Source organism: Lycorma delicatula, chromosome 11 (assembly GCF_047948215.1).
Source record: "Lycorma delicatula isolate Av1 chromosome 11, ASM4794821v1, whole genome shotgun sequence".
NCBI lineage: Eukaryota > Metazoa > Arthropoda > Insecta > Hemiptera > Fulgoridae > Lycorma > Lycorma delicatula.
Genome location: NC_134465.1, coordinates 77,028,109 through 77,049,310, shown reverse-complemented (window position 1 = coordinate 77,049,310; position 21,202 = coordinate 77,028,109). Strand labels below are relative to the sequence as shown.

Here is a 21,202-nt window from a genome sequence, read left to right as displayed (position 1 = left end):
CACCACAGTCTACAAGTAAGCTTGCGACAGGACTTGATCTAAACGCACCTGTAGCAAGCCGAAGGAAAGCATGATGTACACTATCCAGCATTTTAAGCACGGTTTGACGAGCTGATGAGTAGGCCACACAACCGTAATCTAAACGGGAGCGAACAAAGGAATAGTAAAAATGTATCATACATGATCTATCGGCTCCCCACTTGGTGTTAGTAAGGACTCGCATCATATCTAAAATTTTGGAACATTTTGTTTTCAATTCTTTTAAATGTTTGACCCAAGTAAGACGACTATCAAAAATTAAACCTAAAAACTTAACGTAATTAGAGATAGTAATAGTCTCACCGTTCAGAAAGATTTGCGGAATAGAAGGGTTTCGTAGCCGAGAAAAAACTACACATTTTGTTTTTTCGGATGAAAATGTGAAACCAGTAATCCTGGACCAAGCTTCAAGGTGATATATAGTGTTCTGCAGTAGTCTCTCTGCTGTAGGTGCCGAACGGCTTGCAATGTAGATAGCAAAGTCGTCAGCGAATAGAGAGCATGAGACAGGAGCCTGAACATATTTGGTAATATCATTTATGGCTACAGAAAATAAGGTGGCACTTAATACACTACCTTGGGGCACTCCATTCTCCAAGATGACACTATCTGAGAGCGATTCATCTACACGAACACGAGCCGTTCGGTGATTTATGAATCCCCGGATAAAAGCAAGCATATTGCCCTTGATTCCCCATTTTTGGAGAGTGTTAAGAATACCACGTCGCCAGGCTGTATCATACGCCTTTTTTATATCAAAGAAGATAGCGACGAGGTGTTGCCGATTGAGGAAAGCGTTTTGTATGGCTGTTTCTAGTGACACTAAATGGTCAATAGAAGATCGTCCTTGTCGAAAACCACACTGTTCTGGAGATAGAAAGCCATGTTTCTCCAAGTACCATGTAAGTCTGCGGTTTACCATTCTCTCCATTATTTTACACAACACGCTTGTTAATGAAATAGGGCGATAGCTTGAGGGGTTCGTTTGGTCTTTACCAGGTTTTAGTACTGGTATAATAAATGCTTCTGACCAGCCAGGTGGGAAGACTTGTTCGGAGAATATACCGTTGTAAATATTCAAAAGTTGTTGTAGTGCCGAATTAGGAAGGTGTGAAAGCATGGAAAGGCGAATGTTGTCCGGTCCAGGGGAAGTGTCCCGTGAATTTTTAAGTGCATGTAACAATTCTTTAAATACGAATGGAGTGTTTAATTCACCAACCGAATCACCAATGTTTAACGACAACACCTCCATTTGTATCTTGTACCGTTGAAAATCGTTATTATATGATGAGGTAAAAGACACCGAGCGGAAAGATTTTACTAGACTATTTGCCACTTCCGAGGATGATGAAAGGAGTTCTCCTTCATCAATAAGACCAAGAATAGATTGTTTCGGTGATCCGAAGATTGCACGAATTTTCTTCCATACAGTAGACGTGGAAGTAGTGTGTGAGATAGTGCTCACGTATTTCGTCCATGAATTCCTCTTAGCGTCCAAGAATACTCGACGGCACACCGCTCTAGCCCTGCGGTATAAATTTAGATGTTCTGTTGTGGGCCTACGATTAAATTTACGTAGTGCCTGCCGTCGATTCCTAATAGCAATTTTGCATTCATCGTTCCACCATGGAACGAAAGGACGTCTAGGATTACCCGATGTTTGTGGGATATATCTGTTGGCATTCTTAAGTATCATGGACGTAAAAGAAGAATATTGGTCGAGGATGTTCGCTCCATCGTCATACTGAGATTGGAATGCTTTACAGTATCCGTTCCAATCTGCCTTTTCAACAATCCATCTCCGTGGCATTCTTTTAATCTCGCGCTCTACACCGAAACTAATAATAATTGGTCTATGATCACTGCCGTGATAGTCATCACAAATCGACCAATTAAAATGAGGGAGTACATTCGGTGAGCATATGGAAAGATCAAGGTTAGATACAGCACCAGTTGATAAGGACATAAATGTGTGTGATCCATTATTCAGTAGGCAAAGGTCAAAATCTTGTCTCAGTCTGTTTATCATATTTCCTCGAGTGGAGCAGAAGGTTGAGCCCCAGGAAATATGATGGGCATTGAAGTCTCCTACTATTAACGATGGAGATGGTATTTGTGTAAGGAGATTTGAGACATCTAAAGCACTGAACACAGTGTTCGGTGAGAGATACAGATTGCAGATATGCAATTTGAAGGGAATAGTGATCTTTACTGCAATAGCAGGAATGACAGTGGTTAGTTGAATTCTTGTAGCTGACACCCCATTCTTCATGAAAATCGCTACTCCACCACTCTCCCTACTGTCTACCAGGCAGTCGTATCTCTCGCAGAAGTATCCTCTAAATGTAATTCGGTCATGTTGTAGGAGGTGAGTTTCCTGGAAACACATGATTAGTGGATCATGTGTGTGCGCCAGTACTCTAATATCTTCAATGCGGGACCGAATACCTCTAACATTCCACTGAATAATGTTCATAAGTGTAAAAAGCAAATAAAAAATAAATTTCGAAAACTATATAAAAATTAGTTGTACGTGATTCGGTTTTTCTTTTTTGAATTTTTTATTTTAAAGAACTCCGATGCCCTAGGGTCGGGTGGTTCTTCAACCATATCCTCCAGTATATGAGGAGATGGTGGAGGAGATTTATTTGAATGGGATGCTGTAGTTGACATCCCAGAAGAGATAGTTACGTGGGTTCCCTTTATGGGGAGCTTATTAGGTGGCTTACTGCCAGCTGTGATAGTCGCTATTCGTGGTGGTACGATTTTGGGAATAGGAACTTTCGTATGTATCATACTGTTTGATTCACTAGCTGCGATGGAGGACTTTTTATTCATTTTTGTCAGCTCTGAGATAGTGGCTGTAAGTGAAGCTACTTGATCAGATAGCATCTGAACAAGTTTTTTAAGCTCATTGCAGGATCCGCACTGCTGATTATTAGCATTTGTAGGAATTTGTTTAGTTGTAGCGGTGGCAAAAGATACGTCTGGTTTAACCAGGTTCCGTGAGTTGTTTATCTTTTTATATTCTCTACGTGCAGCCGGAAAAGATAGTTTTTGCTCCGTACAGATTTTGAGAATTGCCTTTTCTTCTTTAAAAGTTGGGCAATCTCGGGAGCGGGCTGTGTGTGGACCACTGCAGTTTGCGCATTTTTCACTTTCTTCGCAGTTAGTGTCATTGTGACCTTCTTTAGAACATCGAGCACAGATCTCTGTTTTTGTACAAGATGTTGTGGTATGACCAAAACCTTGGCATCTAAAACATCGCCGTGGGTTGGGTATGAATGGTCGTACCCGAACCGAGAGGTAACCCACTTTAATCTTCTCTGGTGGAACAGGGAGATTGAATGTTAATATAAGAGACGGTGTCGGTTCTTCTGTTCCGTTCTGCCGTTTCATTATACGTTTTACTTCAACAACATCTTGGTGGCAAAGCTCATCAACTATTTCAGAGATATCTATGTCTAGAAGGTCTCTACAAAAGATTACACCCCGGCTCGTATTTAACGTTTTGTGGCATTCTGCACTTATATTTATGCCACCCATATTACGGAGACGTAAGATAGATCGACTCTGTTCATCGTTGAGTGTTTCAACCAGATGTGATTGGTGATTAGGATGTAAAACATGTTATGTGGTTAATAAGCAGCGTCTCCTGTTTATGAGGAAAAAACAGTTGTTTAACACTTGAGCGGAGGTAATTGGTGATAGGCATTTCCTGTATATAAGGAAAAAATAGTTGTAAAAACTTGAACGGATGTGTGTGCAATAGATAAGCAGGAAAAAACATGATTGTGTGGTTATTTAGCGTTATCATAAGGAAAATAATAACGATTATTATCTGCTTATTCGTTGACAAGCGGATGTACCGGGAGTATCAATAGCCACTCGTATCCGTTCTAGAATCATTCTAACAGTAGCTCTTGTAATAGAAAAATCCTCATGACTGACGGTTACAGAAAAACATTTGTCGATCAGTTAAACACGATGACGGTACATCAAAATCTAGATACTAAGAGCGTCAGCGAAATGAAAATCGACAAACCGTATGACATAATGACGCAAGTATGGTGGACACACGATATGGGAACGCAAACGAAATCAACAATGATGGTGATATAGGATGCGGACGAAAAATTATTGCGAATTTGAAAGCGGTGATAAAGCTATCGCACTTATTGACAGTAAATAAGTGCTATTTTTCGGATACTACCAATTTCTACCATGGTTACGTAAAGGCGTACACGATCTCAATACGCCTCATAGAAAAAACAACGTACTAGCTGTAAACGTGTTTGTTGCAAATGAAAAAAGAAAAGTAACTTCTAATGTAGTAACGGTAGACGGCGGACTTTTCTTCAGGTCACGTGATGAGGTAGATTGTTCTAACATCTGTGGCGATGATACCCAACCTCTCTTGGTGGCGTAGTGGCGTACGACGCGGATGGAAACTCAGAAATCGATTACGTTAAAACCAATCGATATACGAGAGGACGTCATATCGCTTCTTTTTATTTTATTTAATACAAGAATACGAAACGTAAACAAAAAGACGAAGAAAAGGATAAAGAAAACCTTCATTCATCGAAACGAATTTTTTTTTAATTTAAACCATTTTTCTTATAAAAAAAGTCCTTTTAACGACGACAAAGCATATTACACACATACACAAAACAAAAAACACTTTAAACCCCCATACAATAAGTTGTAACTATTGTTTTAAACAATATCTAATTGCAGTTATTGAATGTAGTGGTTCCAAGGCCCATGACACGATATGATATTGGATTTATCCACTATCAATTGTGTTACAAATGGTGAGGAGAGAGTTTAACACAAATACATTTAGTTAAAGGTGGTCCTGAAAAAGACCGTTTTTTGGTAAAAAGATTGTTATATTCGTAAAGGTTTATATAATTTATCGTATTCAATCATTTTTTTTTCTTAAAAGATCTTCATTGGTACATATATGTATTATTACGTACTGATTCAAAATAATCATATACTTCATCAATATTAGGAGAAAGGAATTCTAGTGTATCGCTCTTAATTACGTACACTACAAATTCTTCATCTGCTAACTGCTAAGTGGAAAGGTACTAGTTAAACTTCATTATTTATACAAATTGGTAGGATGTGGTGGGTTGACTGTGTTTACCTGGTTTATAAGGAAAAGATTAAGTTTTTGTTATAATCGGAGTGTAGCGGATGTGATTGGTGATTAGGATGTAAAACATGTTATGTGGTTAATAAGCAGCGTCTCCTATTTATGAGGAAAAAATAGTTGTTAAAACTTGAGCGGAGGTAATTGGTGATAGGCATTTCCTGTTTATAAGGAAAAAATAGTTGTAAAAACTTGAACGGATGTGTGTGCAATAGATAAGCAGGAAAAAACATGATTGTGTGGTTATTTAGCGTTATCATAAGGAAAGTAAAAACGATTATTATCTACTTATTGGTTGACAAGCGGATGTACCGGGAGTATCAATAGCCACTCGTATCCGTTCTAGAATCATTCTAACAGTAGCTCTTGTAATAGAAAAATCCTCATGACTGACAGTTACAGAAAAACATTTGTCTATCAGTTAAAACGATGACGGTACATCAAAATCTAGATACTAAGAGCGTCAGCGAAATGAAAATCGACAAACCGTATGACATAATGACGCAAGTATGGTGGACACACGATATGGGAACGCAACCGAATTCAACAATGATGGTGATATAGGATGCGGACGACAAATTATTGCGAATTTGAAAGCGGTGATAAAGCTATCGCACTTATTGACAGTAAATAAGTGCTATTTTTCGGATACTACCAATTTCTACCATGGTAACCTAAAGGCGTACACGATCTCAATACGCCTCATAGAAAAAACAACGTACTAGCTGTTAACGTGTTTGTTGCAAATGAAAAAAGAAAAGGAACTTCTAATGTAGTAACGGCAGACGGCGGACTTTTCTTCAGGTCACGTGATGAGGTAGATTGTTCTAACATCTGTGGCGATGATACCCAACCTCTCTTGGTGGCGTAGTGGCGTACGACGCGGATGGAAACTCAGAAATCGATTACGTTAAAACCAATCGATATACGAGAGGACGTCATATCGCTTCTTTTTATTTTATTTAATACAAGAATACGAAACGTAAACAAAAAGACGAAGAAAAGGATAATGAAAACCGTCATTCATCGAAACGAATTTTTTTTTAATTTAAACCATTTTTCTTATAAAAAAAGTCCTTTTAACGACGACAAAGCATAATACACACATACACAAAACAAAAAACACTTTAAACCCCCATACAATAAGTTGTAACTATTGTTTTAAACAATATCTAATTGCAGTTATTGAATGTAGTGGTTCCAAGGCCCATGACACGATATGATATTGGATTTATCCACTATCAATTGTGTTACAAATGGTGAGGAGAGAGTTTAACACAAATACATTTAGTTAAAGGTGGTCCTGAAAAAGACCGTTTTTTGGTAAAAAGATTGTTATATTCGTAAAGGTTTATATAATTTATCGTATTCAATCATTTTTTTTTCTTAAAAGATCTTCATTGGTACATATATGTATTATTACGTACTGATTCAAAATAATCATATACTTCATCAATATTAGGAGAAAGGAATTCTAGTGTATCGCTCTTAATTACGTACACTACAAATTCTTCATCTGCTAACTGCTAAGTGGAAAGGTACTAGTTAAACTTCATTATTTATACAAATTGGTAGGATGTGGTGGGTTGACTGTGTTTACCTGGTTTATAAGGAAAAGATTAAGTTTTTGTTATAATCGGAGTGTAGCGGACGTGATTGGTGATTAGGATGTAAAACATGTTATGTGGTTAATAAGCAGCGTCTCCTGTTTATGAGGAAAAAATAGTTGTTTAAACTTGAGCGGAGGTAATTGGTGATAGGCATTTCCTGTTTATAAGGAAAAAATAGTTGTAAAAACTTGAACGGATGTGTGTGCAATAGATAAGCAGGAAAAAACATGATTGTGTGGTTATTTAGCGTTATCATAAGGAAAATAATAACGATTATTATCTGCTTATTCGTTGACAAGCGGATGTACCGGGAGTATCAATAGCCACTCGTATCCGTTCTAGAATCATTCTAACAGTAGCTCTTGTAATAGAAAAATCCTCATGACTGACGGTTACAGAAAAACATTTGTCGATCAGTTAAACACGATGACGGTACATCAAAATCTAGATACTAAGAGCGTCAGCGAAATCAAAATCGACAAACCGTATGACATAATGACGCAAGTATGGTGGACACACGATATGGGAACGCAACCGAAATCAACAATGATGGTGATATAGGATGCGGACGAAAAATTATTGCGAATTTGAAAGCGGTGATAAAGCTATCGCACTTATTGACAGTAAATAAGTGCTATTTTTCGGATACTACCAATTTCTACCATGGTTACGTAAAGGCGTACACGATCTCAATACGCCTCATAGAAAAAACAACGTACTAGCTGTAAACGTGTTTGTTGCAAATGAAAAAAGAAAAGTAACTTCTAATGTAGTAACGGTAGACGGCGGACTTTTCTTCAGGTCACGTGATGAGGTAGATTGTTCTAACATCTGTGGCGATGATACCCAACCTCTCTTGGTGGCGTAGTGGCGTACGACGCGGATGGAAACTCAGAAATCGATTACGTTAAAACCAATCGATATACGAGAGGACGTCATATCGCTTCTTTTTATTTTATTTAATACAAGAATACGAAACGTAAACAAAAAGACGAAGAAAAGGACGAAGAAAACCGTCATTCATCGAAACGAATTTTTTTTAAATTTAAACCATTTTTCTTATAAAAAAAGTCCTTTTAACGACGACAAAGCATATTACACACATACACAAAACAAAAAACACTTTAAACCCCCATACAATAAGTTGTAACTATTGTTTTAAACAATATCTAATTGCACTTATTGAATGTAGTCGTTCCAAGGCCCATGACACGATATGATATTGGATTTATCCACTATCAATTGTGTTACAAATGGTGAGGAGAGAGTTTAACACAAATACATTTAGTTAAAGGTGGTCCTGAAAAAGACCGTTTTTTGGTAAAAGGATTGTTATATTCGTAAAGGTTTATATAATTTATCGTATTCAATCATTTTTTTTTCTTAAAAGATCTTCATTGGTACATATATGTATTATTACGTACTGATTCAAAATAATCATATACTTCATCAATATTAGGAGAAAGGAATTCTAGTGTATCGCTCTTAATTACGTACACTACAAATTCTTCATCTGCTAACTGCTAAGTGGAAAGGTACTAGTTAAACTTCATTATTTATACAAATTGGTAGGATGTGGTGGGTTGACTGTGTTTACCTGGTTTATAAGGAAAAGATTAAGTTTTTGTTATAATCGGAGTGTAGCGGATGTGATTGGTGATTAGGATGTAAAACATGTTATGTGGTTAATAAGCAGCGTCTCCTGTTTATGAAAAAAAAACAGTTGTTTAAACTTGAGCGGAGGTAATTGGTGATAGGCATTTCCTGTTTATAAGGAAAAAATAGTTGTAAAAACTTGAACGGATGTGTGTGCAATAGATAAGCAGGAAAAAACATGATTGTGTGGTTATTTAGCGTTATCATAAGGAAAATAATAACGATTATTATCTGCTTATTCGTTGACAAGCGGATGTACCGGGAGTATCAATAGCCACTCGTATCCGTTCTAGAATCATTCTAACAGTAGCTCTTGTAATAGAAAAATCCTCATGACTGACGGTTACAGAAAAACATTTGTCGATCAGTTAAACACGATGACGGTACATCAAAATCTAGATACTAAGAGCGTCAGCGAAATGAAAATCGACAAACCGTATGACATAATGACGCAAGTATGGTGGACACACGATATGGGAACGCAAACGAAATCAACAATGATGGTGATATAGGATGCGGACGAAAAATTATTGCGAATTTGAAAGCGGTGATAAAGCTATCGCACTTATTGACAGTAAATAAGTGCTATTTTTCGGATACTACCAATTTCTACCATGGTTACGTAAAGGCGTACACGATCTCAATACGCCTCATAGAAAAAACAACGTACTAGCTGTAAACGTGTTTGTTGCAAATGAAAAAAGAAAAGTAACTTCTAATGTAGTAACGGTAGACGGCGGACTTTTCTTCAGGTCACGTGATGAGGTAGATTGTTCTAACATCTGTGGCGATGATACCCAACCTCTCTTGGTGGCGTAGTGGCGTACGACGCGGATGGAAACTCAGAAATCGATTACGTTAAAACCAATCGATATACGAGAGGACGTCATATCGCTTCTTTTTATTTTATTTAATACAAAGGGGAATTTCCGTCAGACTTCAAAAAAAGTGTTATGGTAATGATACCAAAGAAATCAGGGGCAGATAAATGTGAAGAATACAGAACAATTAGTTTAACTAGTCATGCATCAAAAATCTTAACTAGAATTCTATACAGAAGAATTGAGAGGAGAGTGGAGGAAGTGTTAGGAGAAGACCAATTTGGTTTCAGGAAAAGTATAGGGACAAGGGAAGCAATTTTAGGCCTCAGATTAATAGTAGAAGGAAGATTAAAGAAAAACAAACCAACATACTTGGCGTTTATAGACCTAGAAAAGGCATTCGATAACGTAGACTGGAATAAAATGTTCAGCATTTTAAAAAAATTAGGGTTCAAATACAGAGATAGAAGAACAATTGCTAACATGTACAGGAACCAAACAGCAACAGTAGCAATTGAAGAACATAAGAAAGAAGCCATAATAAGAAAGGGAGTCCGACAAGGATGTTCTCTATCTCCGTTACTTTTTAATCTTTACATGGAACTAGCAGTTAATGATGTTAAAGAACAATTTAGATTCGGTGTAACAGTACAAGGTGAAAAGATAAAGATGCTACGATTTGCTGATGATATAGTAATTCTAGCCGAGAATAAAAAGGATTTAGAAGAAACAATGAACGGCATAGATGAAGTCCTACGCAAGAACTATCGCATGAAAATAAACAAGAACAAAACAAAAGTAATGAAATGTAGTAGAAATAACAAAGATGGACCGCTGAATGTGAAAATAGGAGGAGAAAAGATTATGGAGGTAGAAGAATTTTGTTATTTGGGAAGTAGAATTACTAAAGATGGACGAAGCAGGAGCGATATAAAATGCCGAATAGCACAAGCTAAACGAGCCTTCAGTAAGAAATATAAGTTGTTTACATCAAAAATTAATTTAAATGTCAGGAAAAGATTTTTGAAAGTGTATGTTTGGAGTGTCGCTTTATATGGAAGTGAAACTTGGACAATTGGAGTATCTGAGAAGAAAAGGTTAGAAGCTTTCGAAATGTGGTGCTATAGGAGAATGTTAAAAATCAGATGGGTGGATAAAGTGTCAAATGAGGAGGTATTGCGGCAAATAGATGAAGAAAGAAGCATTTGGAAAAATATAGTTAAAAGAAGAGACAGACTTATAGGCCACATACTAAGGCATCCTGGAATAGTCGCTTTAATTTTGGAAGGACAGGTAGAAGGGAAAAATTGGGTAGGCAGGCCACGTTTGGAATATGTAAAACAAATTGTTAGGGATGTAGGATGTAGAGGGTATACTGAAATGAAACGACTAGCACTAGATAGGGAATCTTGGAGAGCTGCATCAAACCAGTCAAATGACTGAAGACAAAAAAAAAAAAAAAAAAAAAATAATACAAGAATACGAAACGTAAACAAAAAGACGAAGAAAAGGATAAAGAAAACCGTCATTCATCGAAACGAATTTTTTTTTAATTTAAACCATTTTTCTTATAAAAAAAGTCCTTTTAACTACGACAAAGCATAATACACACATACACAAAACAAAAAACACTTTAAACCCCCATACAATAAGTTGTAACAATTGTTTTAAACAATATCTAATTGCAGTTATTGAATGTAGTGGTTCCAAGGCCCATGACACGATATGATATTGGATTTATCCACTATCAATTGTGTTACAAATGGTGAGGAGAGAGTTTAACACAAATACATTTAGTTAAAGGTGGTCCTGAAAAAGACCGTTTTTTGGTAAAAGGATTGTTATATTCGTAAAGGTTTATATAATTTATCGTATTCAATCATTTTTTTTTCTTAAAAGATCTTCATTGGTACATATATGTATTATTACGTACTGATTCAAAATAATCATATACTTCATCAATATTAGGAAAAAGGAATTCTAGTGTAAAGCTCTTAATTACGTACACTACAAATTCTTCATCTGCTAACTACTAAGTGGAAGTGTACTAGTTAAACTGCATTATTTATACAAATTGGTAGGATGTGGTGGGTTGACTGTGTTTACCTGATTTATAATGAAAAGATTAGGTTTTTGTTTTAATCGGAGTCTAGCGGATGTGATTGGTGATTAGGATGTAAAACATGTTATGTGGTTAATAAGCAGCGTCTCCTGTTTATGAGGAAAAAATAGTTGTTTAACACTTGAGCGGAGGTAATTGGTGATAGGCATTTCCTGTATATAAGGAAAAAATAGTTGTAAAAACTTGAACGGATGTGTGTGCAATAGATAAGCAGGAAAAAACATGATTGTGTGGTTATTTAGCGTTATCATAAGGAAAATAATAACGATTATTATCTGCTTATTCGTTGACAAGCGGATGTACCGGGAGTATCAATAGCCACTCGTATCCGTTCTAGAATCATTCTAACAGTAGCTCTTGTAATAGAAAAATCCTCATGACTGACGGTTACAGAAAAACATTTGTCGATCAGTTAAACACGATGACAGTACATCAAAATCTAGATACTAAGAGCGTCAGCGAAATGAAAATCGACAAACCGTATGACATAATGACGCAAGTATGGTGGACACACGATATGGGAACGCAACCGAAATCAACAATGATGGTGATATAGGATGCGGACGAAAAATTATTGCGAATTTGAAAGCGGTGATAAAGCTATCGCACTTATTGACAGTAAATAAGTGCTATTTTTCGGATACTACCAATTTCTACCATGGTTACGTAAAGGCGTACACGATCTCAATACGCCTCATAGAAAAAACAACGTACTAGCTGTAAACGTGTTTGTTGCAAATGAAAAAAGAAAAGTAACTTCTAATGTAGTAACGGTAGACGGCGGACTTTTCTTCAGGTCACGTGATGAGGTAGATTGTTCTAACATCTGTGGCGATGATACCCAACCTCTCTTGGTGGCGTAGTGGCGTACGACGCGGATGGAAACTCAGAAATCGATTACGTTAAAACCAATCGATATACGAGAGGACGTCATATCGCTTCTTTTTATTTTATTTAATACAAGAATACGAAACGTAAACAAAAAGACGAAGAAAAGGATAAAGAAAACCTTCATTCATCGAAACGAATTTTTTTTTAATTTAAACCATTTTTCTTATAAAAAAAGTTCTTTTAACGACGACAAAGCATATTACACACATACACAAAACAAAAAACACTTTAAACCCCCATACAATAAGTTGTAACTATTGTTTTAAACAATATCTAATTGCACTTATTGAATGTAGTCGTTCCAAGGCCCATGACACGATATGATATTGGATTTATCCACTATCAATTGTGTTACAAATGGTGAGGAGAGAGTTTAACACAAATACATTTAGTTAAAGGTGGTCCTGAAAAACACCGTTTTTTGGTAAAAGGATTGTTATATTCGTAAAGGTTTATATAATTTATCGTATTCAATCATTTTTTTTCTAAAAAGATCTTCATTGGTACATATATGTATTATTACGTAGTGATTCAAAATAATCATATACTTCATCAATATTAGGAAAAAGGAATTCTAGTGTATCGCTCTTAATTACGTACACTACAAATTCTTCATCTGCTAACTGCTAAGTGGAAGTGTACTAGTTAAACTGCATTATTTATACAAATTGGTAGGATGTGGTGGGTTGACTGTGTTTACCTGATTTATAATGAAAAGATTAGGTTTTTTTTTTAATCGGAGTCTAGCGGATGTGATTGGTGATTAGGATGTAAAACATGTTATGTGGTTAATAAGCAGCGTCTCCTGTTTATGAAAAAACAACAGTTGTTTAAACTTGAGCTGAGGTAATTGGTGATAGGCATTTTCTGTTTATAAGGAAAAAATAGTTGTAAAAACTTGAACGGATGTGTGTGCAATAGATAAGCAGGAAAAAACATGATTGTGTGGTTATTTAGCGTTATCATAAGGAAAATAATAACGATTATTATCTACTTATTGGTTGACAAGCGGATGTACCGGGAGTATCAATAGCCACTCGTATCCGTTCTAGAATCATTCTAACAGTAGCTCTTGTAATAGAAAAATCCTCATGACTGACGGTTACAGAAAAACATTTGTCGATCAGTTAAACACGATGACGGTACATCAAAATCTAGATACTAAGAGCGTCAGCGAAATCGACAAACCGTATGACATAATGACGCAAGTATGGTGGACACACGATATGGGAACGCAAACGAAATCAACAATGATGGTGATATAGGATGCGGACGAAAAATTATTGCGAATTTGAAAGCGGTGATAAAGCTATCGCACTTATTGACAGTAAATAAGTGCTATTTTTCGGATACTACCAATTTCTACCATGGTTACGTAAAGGCGTACACGATCTCAATACGCCTCATAGAAAAAACAACGTACTAGCTGTAAACGTGTTTGTTGCAAATGAAAAAAGAAAAGTAACTTCTAATGTAGTAACGGTAGACGGCGGACTTTTCTTCGGGTCACGTGATGAGGTAGATTGTTCTAACATCTGTGGCGATGATACCCAACCTCTCTTGGTGGCGTAGTGGCGTACGACGCGGATGGAAACTCAGAAATCGATTACGTTAAAACCAATCGATATACGAGAGGACGTCATATCGCTTCTTTTTATTTTATTTAATACAAGAATACGAAACGTAAACAAAAAGACGAAGAAAAGGATAAAGAAAACCTTCATTCATCGAAACGAATTTTTTTTTAATTTAAACCATTTTTCTTATAAAAAAAGTCCTTTTAACGACGACAAAGCATATTACACACATACACAAAACAAAAAACACTTTAAACCCCCATACAATAAGTTGTAACTATTGTTTTAAACAATATCTAATTGCACTTATTGAATGTAGTCGTTCCAAGGCCCATGACACGATATGATATTGGATTTATCCACTATCAATTGTGTTACAAATGGTGAGGAGAGAGTTTAACACAAATACATTTAGTTAAAGGTGGTCCTGAAAAAGACCGTTTTTTGGTAAAAGGATTGTTATATTCGTAAAGGTTTATATAATTTATCGTATTCAATCATTTTTTTTTCTTAAAAGATCTTCATTGGTACATATATGTATTATTACGTACTGATTCAAAATAATCATATACTTCATCAATATTAGGAGAAAGGAATTCTAGTGTATCGCTCTTAATTACGTACACTACAAATTCTTCATCTGCTAACTGCTAAGTGGAAAGGTACTAGTTAAACTTCATTATTTATACAAATTGGTAGGATGTGGTGGGTTGACTGTGTTTACCTGGTTTATAAGGAAAAGATTAAGTTTTTGTTATAATCGGAGTGTAGCGGATGTGATTGGTGATTAGGATGTAAAACATGTTATGTGGTTAATAAGCAGCGTCTCCTGTTTATGAGGAAAAAATAGTTGTTAAAACTTGAGCGGAGGTAATTGGTGATAGGCATTTCCTGTTTATAAGGAAAAAATAGTTGTAAAAACTTGAACGGATGTGTGTGCAATAGATAAGCAGGAAAAAACATGATTGTGTGGTTATTTAGCGTTATCATAAGGAAAATAATAACGATTATTATCTACTTATTGGTTGACAAGCGGATGTACCGGGGGTATCAATAGCCACTCGTATCCGTTCTAGAATCATTCTAACAGTAGCTCTTGTAATAGAAAAATCCTCATGACTGACAGTTACAGAAAAACATTTGTCTATCAGTTAAAACGATGACGGTACATCAAAATCTAGATACTAAGAGCGTCAGCGAAATGAAAATCGACAAACCGTATGACATAATGACGCAAGTATGGTGGACACACGATATGGGAACGCAACCGAATACAACAATGATGGTGATATAGGATGCGGACGACAAATTATTGCGAATTTGAAAGCGGTGATAAAGCTATCGCACTTATTGACAGTAAATAAGTGCTATTTTTCGGATACTACCAATTTCTACCATGGTAACCTAAAGGCGTACACGATCTCAATACGCCTCATAGAAAAAACAACGTACTAGCTGTTAACGTGTTTGTTGCAAATGAAAAAAGAAAAGGAACTTCTAATGTAGTAACGGAAGACGGCGGACTTTTCTTCAGGTCACGTGATGAGGTAGGTTGTTCTAACATCTGTGGCGATGATACCCAAACTCTCTTGGTGGCGTACGACGCGGATGGAAACTCAGAAATCGATTACGTTAAAACCAATCGATATACGAGAGGACGTCAAATCGCTTCTTTTTATTTTATTTAATACAAGAATACGAAACGTAAACAAAAAGACGAAGAAAAGGATAAAGAAAACCGTCATTCATCGAAACGAATTTTTTTTTAATTTAAACAATTTTTCTTATAAAAAAAGTCCTTTTAACGATGACAAAGCATATTACACACATACACAAAACAAAAAACACTTTAAACCCTCATACAATAAGTTGTAACTATTGTTTTAAACAATATCTAATTGCACTTATTGAATGTAGTCGTTCCAAGGCCCATGACACGATATGATATTGGATTTATCCACTATCAATTGTGTTACAAATGGTGAGGAGAGAGTTTAACACAAATACATTTAGTTAAAGGTGGTTCTGAAAAACACCGTTTTTTGGTAAAAGGATTGTTATATTCGTAAAGGTTTATATAATTTATCGTATTCAATCATTTTTTTTCTAAAAAGATCTTCATTGGTACATATATGTATTATTACGTAGTGATTCAAAATAATCATATACTTCATCAATATTAGGAGAAAGGAATTCTAGTGTATCGCTCTTAATTACGTACACTACAAATTCTTCATCTGCTAACTGCTAAGTGGAAGTGTACTAGTTAAACTGCATTATTTATACAAATTGGTAGGATGTGGTGGGTTGACTGTGGTTACCTGATTTATAATGAAAAGATTAGGTTTTTGTTTTAATCGGAGTCTAGCGAATGTGATTGGTGATTAGGATGTAAAACATGTTATGTGGTTAATAAGCAGCGTCTCCTGTTTATGAAAAAAAAACAGTTGTTTAAACTTGAGCGGAGGTAATTGGTGATAGGCATTTCCTGTTTATAAGGAAAAAATAGTTGTAAAAACTTGAACGGATGTGTGTGCAATAGATAAGCAGGAAAAAACATGATTGTGTGGTTATTTAGCGTTATCATAAGGAAAATAATAACGATTATTATCTGCTTATTCGTTGACAAGCGGATGTACCGGGAGTATCAATAGCCACTCGTATCCGTTCTAGAATCATTCTAACAGTAGCTCTTGTAATAGAAAAATCCTCATGACTGACGGTTACAGAAAAACATTTGTCGATCAGTTAAACACGATGACGGTACATCGAATTCTAGATACTAAGAGCGTCAGCGAAATCAAAATCGACAAACCGTATGACATAATGACGCAAGTATGGTGGACACACGATATGGGAACGCAAACGAAATCAACAATGATGGTGATATAGGATGCGGACGAAAAATTATTGCGAAGTTGAAAGCGGTGATAAAGCTATCGCACTTATTGACAGTAAATAAGTGCTATTTTTCGGATACTACCAATTTCTACCATGGTTACGTAAAGGCGTACACGATCTCAATACGCCTCATAGAAAAAACAACGTACTAGCCGTTAACGTGTTTGTTGCAAATGAAAAAAGAAAAGGAACTTCTAATGTAGTAACGGCAGACGGCGGACTTTTCTTCAGGTCACGTGATGAGGTAGGTTGTTCTAACATCTGTGGCGATGATACCCAAACTCTCTTGGTGGCGTACGACGCGGATGGAAACTCAGAAATCGATTACGTTAAAACCAATCGATATACGAGAGGACGTCAAATCGCTTCTTTTTATTTTATTTAATACAAGAATACGAAACGTAAACAAAAAGACGAAGAAAAGGATAAAGAAAACCGTCATTCATCGAAACGAATTTTTTTTTAATTTAAACAATTTTTCTTATAAAAAAAGTCCTTTTAACGACGACAAAGCATATTGCACACATACACAAAACAAAAAACACTTTAAACCCTCATACAATAAGTTGTAACTATTGTTTTAAACAATATCTAATTGCACTTATTGAATGTAGTCGTTCCAAGGCCCATGACACGATATGATATTGGATTTATCCACTATCAATTGTGTTACAAATGGTGAGGAGAGAGTTTAACACAAATACATTTAGTTAAAGGTGGTTCTGAAAAACACCGTTTTTTGGTAAAAGGATTGTTATATTCGTAAAGGTTTATATAATTTATCGTATTCAATCATTTTTTTTCTAAAAAGATCTTCATTGGTACATATATGTATTATTACGTAGTGATTCAAAATAATCATATACTTCATCAATATTAGGAGAAAGGAATTCTAGTGTATCGCTCTTAATTACGTACACTACAAATTCTTCATCTGCTAACTGCTAAGTGGAAGTGTACTAGTTAAACTGCATTATTTATACAAATTGGTAGGATGTGGTGGGTTGACTGTGGTTACCTGATTTATAATGAAAAGATTAGGTTTTTGTTTTAATCGGAGTCTAGCGGATGTGATTGGTGATTAGGATGTAAAACATGTTATGTGGTTAATAAGCAGCGTCTCCTGTTTATGAGGAAAAAATAGTTGTTAAAACTTGAGCGGAGGTAATTGGTGATAGGCATTTCCTGTTTATAAGGAAAAAATAGTTGTAAAAACTTGAACGGATGTGTGTGCAATAGATAAGCAGGAAAAAACATGATTGTGTGGTTATTTAGCGTTATCATAAGGAAAATAATAACGATTATTATCTACTTATTGGTTGACAAGCGGATGTACCGGGGGTATCAATAGCCACTCGTATCCGTTCTAGAATCATTCTAACAGTAGCTCTTGTAATAGAAAAATCCTCATGACTGACAGTTACAGAAAAACATTTGTCTATCAGTTAAAACGATGACGGTACATCAAAATCTAGATACTAAGAGCGTCAGCGAAATGAAAATCGACAAACCGTATGACATAATGACGCAAGTATGGTGGACACACGATATGGGAACGCAACCGAATACAACAATGATGGTGATATAGGATGCGGACGACAAATTATTGCGAATTTGAAAGCGGTGATAAAGCTATCGCACTTATTGACAGTAAATAAGTGCTATTTTTCGGATACTACCAATTTCTACCATGGTAACCTAAAGGCGTACACGATCTCAATACGCCTCATAGAAAAAACAACGTACTAGCTGTTAACGTGTTTGTTGCAAATGAAAAAAGAAAAGGAACTTCTAATGTAGTAACGGCAGACGGCGGACTTTTCTTCAGGTCACGTGATGAGGTAGGTTGTTCTAACATCTGTGGCGATGATACCCAAACTCTCTTGGTGGCGTACGACGCGGATGGAAACTCAGAAATCGATTACGTTAAAACCAATCGATATACGAGAGGACGTCAAATCGCTTCTTTTTATTTTATTTAATACAAGAATACGAAACGTAAACAAAAAGACGAAGAAAAGGATAAAGAAAACCGTCATTCATCGAAACGAATTTTTTTTTAATTTAAACAATTTTTCTTATAAAAAAAGTCCTTTTAACGACGACAAAGCATATTGCACACATACACAAAACAAAAAACACTTTAAACCCTCATACAATAAGTTGTAACTATTGTTTTAAACAATATCTAATTGCACTTATTGAATGTAGTCGTTCCAAGGCCCATGACACGATATGATATTGGATTTATCCACTATCAATTGTGTTACAAATGGTGAGGAGAGAGTTTAACACAAATACATTTAGTTAAAGGTGGTTCTGAAAAACACCGTTTTTTGGTAAAAGGATTGTTATATTCGTAAAGGTTTATATAATTTATCGTATTCAATCATTTTTTTTCTAAAAAGATCTTCATTGGTACATATATGTATTATTACGTAGTGATTCAAAATAATCATATACTTCATCAATATTAGGAGAAAGGAATTCTAGTGTATCGCTCTTAATTACGTACACTACAAATTCTTCATCTGCTAACTGCTAAGTGGAAGTGTACTAGTTAAACTGCATTATTTATACAAATTGGTAGGATGTGGTGGGTTGACTGTGGTTACCTGATTTATAATGAAAAGATTAGGTTTTTGTTTTAATCGGAGTCTAGCGGATGTGATTGGTGATTAGGATGTAAAACATGTTATGTGGTTAATAAGCAGCGTCTCCTGTTTATGAGGAAAAAATAGTTGTTAAAACTTGAGCGGAGGTAATTGGTGATAGGCATTTCCTGTTTATAAGGAAAAAATAGTTGTAAAAACTTGAACGGATGTGTGTGCAATAGATAAGCAGGAAAAAACATGATTGTGTGGTTATTTAGCGTTATCATAAGGAAAATAATAACGATTATTATCTACTTATTCGTTGACAAGCGGATGTACCGGGAGTATCAATAGCCACTCGTATCCGTTCTAGAATCATTCTAACAGTAGCTCTTGTAATAGAAAAATCCTCATGACTGACGGTTACAGAAAAACATTTGTCGATCAGTTAAACACGATGACGGTACATCAAAATCTAGATACTAAGAGCGTCAGCGAAATGAAAATCGACAAACCGTATGACATAATGACGCTAGTATGGTGGACACACGATATGGGAACGCAACCGAAATCAACAATGGTGATATAGGATGCGGACGAAAAATTATTGCGAATTTGAAAGCGGTGATAAAGCATGTGTGAAGCGATAATATGTATAGGGAAAAATAGTTGTTAAAAATTGAGCGGATGTGTGGACAATAGATAAGCAGGTGTTTTTTCCTGTTTTATAAGGAAAACATAATTTTTGTTTTAATCGGAGTCGAACGGATGTGATTGATAAGGATGTCAAAACATGTTCGTGCAGTTGATAAGCAAGTATTTCCTGGAAAAAATTAACAATTTATTTCTGTTTTCCCGTATATAAGGAAAGAAAGTCACGCGTAGGCCGGACGGTTCGTTAGTCGAGCGCCGCATCCCACACGGTAAATATCTCTCTCTACGTCGTTTCGCTGACGCACGCACGCAAACACGCACAGCAGACACCTCCTCCCGGTGTACGATCTACGACGAAAACCTTGTCATCGTCACCTCGACGACCAGGATCATCCTCGAGGAACGTCTTAATAAAATCAGATTGGTATGACTGCGGGCTACGGCGACAAAAAAGACGCCACAATCGAAGATGGCAGTCCACCGCCATCTTGGCGGGCTACGGCGTCACCGACGTCACAATCCAAGATGGCAACCATCAGCCATCTTGGATGACATCATTTTTGACGCCGTACTACTCCTGTAAATGTAATTCGTGGAAAATGTAATATTATTTCGGATGGAAATAAAAACGAGACACAAGATAGCATTGTATAATTTTCCACCGAGTGTCGATCCTGGTGATATTGGTGATTGAAGAATGTGCATTTTATATTACATTTGTACCAGGAGATGAAAAAGAAATTAACAACTTAATAATAAAATTGACCGATGAAAAAGATCAGTTATTAAATTTATGTAGGGAACAAGTAAGCATGTCGTTGGTATTGGGAGAATGTAAACGAATAAATAAATTATTACAATTTGATTTTTTTTCTTTTTAAAGGAATTGCCATATTAAAGTGACGATGAAGATGTTGAGTTTACCACAGTCTTTACTGTTCAGAGTGCTTGGAATCCTTCCGAAGACGTTTACAATTGGCACAAGTTGGATTCTCCGACTTCTTGGGTCATTCATCTCGTTTATGTCTCTCATCCCTCCCAATGGGAACACACTGCCACAGACTGCTTACAAAACTTTGCCCTATGTCCATACTGCCAGAACTTGAAACACCGTTGAACATCTAAATACTCTTTGACTTTGCATGAAGAGAAATCAATGAATTCTACCTTCTG

General features: G+C 35.9%; 1 protein-coding gene across 3 annotated transcripts in view; it reads right to left on the bottom strand.

Annotated features, from left to right (window-relative positions):
* The window catches only part of LOC142332307 (regulator of telomere elongation helicase 1 homolog), a 366,979-nt gene that overhangs the window by 328,539 nt on the left and 17,238 nt on the right, over positions 1-21,202 (bottom strand). The gene's annotated exons all lie outside the window — the stretch shown is intronic.